Raw genomic sequence first — 3,877 nt, 5'->3', positions numbered from 1 at the left:
TAGTAGAGACAGGGTTTTGCCATTTTGGTAAGGCTGGTCTCGAACTCCTGACTTCAGATGATCCACCCACTTGGCCTCCCAAAGCGCTGGGGGTACGGGAGTGAGCCACCATGCCTGGCTTATATTTGCCTTATTTTGTTTTCTTTCCTTAAGTTATTATTTTTTTTTTTTTTTTGAGATGGAGTCTTGCTCTGTCATACAGGCTGGAGTGCGGTGGCGCGATTTTGGCTCACTGCAAGCTCCGTGTCCCAGGTTCATGCCATTCTCCAGCCACAGCCTCCCGAGTAGCTGGGACTACAGGCACCCACCACCACGACCCACTAATTTTTTTTTTTGGTATTTTTAGTAGAGACAGGGTTTCACCATGTTAGCCAGGATGGTCTCAATCTCCTGACCTCGTGATCCGCCTGCCTCAGCCTCCCAAAGTGTTGGGATCAAAGACATGAGCCACTGTGCCCGGCCTCCAAATAATAATTTTAGTACAACTGTAAATCCAGTTGTGGTGGCCTTGATTAGATTGTCTCAGAAGTCAAGATGGGATTAAGCTACTTTCATGTTTCTGACTACTAGCATACTAAATATTGAAAGAAAACAAAAAAGAGGATATGAAAACCCAGGTTTTGGTTAAATATCTACATCTTAAAAATTAATGCTATTAGCCAAACAGTGATGAATATATATAGAAAATAGTCTACATATTAAAATAGACTACAGATAGACTATATTAAATATACTAAATATTCAGCCAGGTGCAATGGCTCATGCCTGTAATTCCAGCACTCTGGGAGGACAAGGTGGGCAGATTATTTAAGGCCAGGAGTTTAAGACCAGCCTGGCCAACATGGTGAAACCCTGTCTCTACTAAAAACACAAAAATTAGCCAGCTCTGTTGGCAGGTGCCTGTAATCCCAGCTACTTGGGAGGCTGCAACAGGAGAACTGCTTAAACCCAGGAAGTGGAGGTTGCAGTGAGCTGAGATGGTGCCACTGCACTCCATCCTGGGTCACAGAGCGAGACTCCATCTACACAATGGACTATTATTCAGCAATAAAAAGAGATGAAATATTTACACATGCAACAACATGTATAACCTTAAAAACCTTAAGCTAAGTGAGAAAATGTAATTGAAAGAGACCACATATTGTATGACTCCACTTATGTGAAATGTCCAGAACGGGCACATCTGTAGAGACAGAAAGCAGATTAGTGGCTGCCTAGGGCTGGGAGGTTTTGGGGTAGGGAGAAATAGGGAGTGACTGCTAATGCATATGAGGTTTCTTTCAGGGGTGATGAAAATGCTCTAAAATTGATTGTAGTGATGGTGGTACTAATCTAAATATACTAAAGCCATCAAGGGAGTGATACACTTTAAATAAGTGAATTATATGTAATTTGTAATATAATAAATCCAAAAAAATTAATGTAAACCCTGACCATGTGAATTTGTCAACACTCATCATACTGTATGCTTATAATTGTTGAATTTTACTGGATGTAAGTTATAACATGATAAATCTTGTTGGGAACAGACTCCCCAAATTCTGGCCATAAACTGGACCCAAAACTGGCCATAAACAAAATCTCTGCAGTACTGTGACATGTTCATGATGGCCATAAAGCCCATGATGGAAGGTTGTGGGTTTACGGGAATGAGGGCAAGGAACACGTGGCCCACCCAGGGCGGAAAACCGCTTAAAGGCATTCTTAAACCACAAACAATAGCATGAGCGGTCTGTGCCTTAAGGACATGCTCCTGCTACAGATAACTAGCCCATCCCCTTGTTTCCCATAAGGGATACTTTTAGTTAATCTAAAATCTAAGGAAACTATGCTAATGACTGGCTTACTGTTAATAAACATGTGGGTAAATCTCTGTTCGGGGCTCTCAGCTCTGAAGGCTGTGAGACCCTTGATTTCCCACTTCACACTTCTATATTTCTGTGTGTGTGTCTTTAATTCCTCTAGTGCTGCTGGGTTAGGGTCTCCCCAACCAAGCTGGTCTTGGCAACTTACTTTTTAAAAGATGAATGCTATAAACACACAGTTACAATGACCAAATATGTGGCCTGACTTAGAGATAAAATTAACAACTGCACGAGACTTTTCATAAATATGAGCCCACATACCGGGTCAATGGCCCTCCTCCCCACCCACATCCACTCTCCCCACCTATACCTACACCCAAATTTTTAACCTAGTAACAGGTTTGTGTGAGGGAAACAAAATCAGAAATTAGGTGCTGCTTACTTCATTGGTATTATAGCTCCTCAAACAAAGGAGCAACAGAGCAAAGCTTCTCCTGAGGTGCAGGAATGCCTAAATATCATGAAAGAGGAATCTGAATAATGAGAATAAAACATAAATTCAGGGTTTCTGAGGTCAACATCAGTGACCTTGGGCTGCTTTAGGTACACATGGAGGACGGAGAAAACAGAAAACTATTTTAAGCAAGTTAACAATTTTTTCAATTACTTCCTAGCTTTCCTTTATTCTTCTTAGTCTTACCATCAAGATGGGGTAGATAGGAAGAAGGCACATTTTTCTAGTATCTGGTTCCAGAACGATAGGAACTGAGTAATGGTTAAGATCAGATGCTTTTTAAATCAAGTTTGTATCTAAGTTCTGGTCCAGTCTGTGCTACTTAGCATGGGATTTTAAGCCAATTGCTTATTGGCTTTGAGCCTGTTTTCTCATTTGTAAAACAGGATCAGAGTGGGGTTGCAAATTCAAAGCTCACTGCTAGGCATGTAGTTAAAAAAAAAAATGCTTAATAAATATGAGCTATTACTTTCACAACCTTAGGATTTTTTTTTCTGGTATTGAAGAATCTGGAACTTAAGGGATTTCTGGTAATTTCATAGCCATTGTCTAAGGATTAGTTACTGGTTACTCCAGAATTCTAGAACAACAACCAGTTACTGGATCATTTAGAGACCTAGGGCTTTTAAAACTTTTAAATCTTTAGTTATTTCTTAATACTTAGAACACTTAAACAAAACTTTATAAAACAAAAGAGCAGAATAATTAGATTCTTTCAGGAGAATACGACTTTTTTTCCTAAGCACACTGGACCATAGAGGAAGACCAAATGAATGTACAGTTGCTTGCTCGTTCACTTGCTGCATTTGACGCTGTCGGCACTGGTGGTGGCAATGCTATTAACCCCACACTTTGATGTGGCAAATCCCCAGAATCTGTTGGCTGGTCCCTGGCTAGAGAATGAGCACAGTTTCACCCTTGTGGCTCCAGAAAGGGCAAGACACACCACTGCCAGGCAGAAGAGAGAAAAGTCTTGTTCCATCTCTTTCCCATTGTCCCAAATAGCCAAGCACAGGTTCAACCACCCAAAATGCCACCCTTCTGCTGTGCAGTAGCCAAGGAAAAGACCCGGGAGGAGCAGCTCCAAGAATCTCTGGGCAGTCAATGCCCAGATACTTGCCCCAATTCTTTGTGTCCAAGCCACACTCAGCTGACAAAAGTCAACACTTCGTCTCTTTTTATTTTTTTCTTTTTTTTTGAGACAGTTTCACTCTTGTCACCCAGGCTGGAGTGCAATGGCGCGATCTTGGCTCCCTGCAACCTCCACCTCCCAGGTTCAAGCGATTCTCCTGTCTCAGCCTCTCAAGTAGCTGGGATTACTGGGATTACAGGCATCTGCCGAAATGCCTGGCTAATTTTTTTTTTTTTTTTGTATTTTTAGTAGAGATGGGGTTTCACCATGTTGGCCAGGCTTGTCTCGAACTCCTGACCTCAGTTGATCCACCTGCCTCAGCCCCCCAAAGTGCTGGGATTACAACACTTTGTCTCTTAAGCACTGCACAGTTGAGTTTATCTTGGCATTTTCTTTTTTTTTTTTTTTTTTTCTTTTTTTTTTTTT

The 3,877-nt window shown here is 41.4% G+C and overlaps 1 protein-coding gene across 1 annotated transcript in view; it reads right to left on the bottom strand.

The window, feature by feature from the left end:
• The window catches only part of SLC16A9 (solute carrier family 16 member 9), a 64,236-nt gene that overhangs the window by 45,174 nt on the left and 15,185 nt on the right, over nucleotides 1–3,877 (bottom strand).

Source organism: Rhinopithecus bieti, unplaced genomic scaffold (assembly GCF_001698545.2).
Source record: "Rhinopithecus bieti isolate Rb0 unplaced genomic scaffold, ASM169854v2 scaffold_18620, whole genome shotgun sequence".
Taxonomy (NCBI): Eukaryota; Metazoa; Chordata; class Mammalia; order Primates; family Cercopithecidae; genus Rhinopithecus; species Rhinopithecus bieti.
Note: the sequence above shows the minus strand (reverse complement) of the source record. Positions and strands in the feature narration are given on the sequence as shown.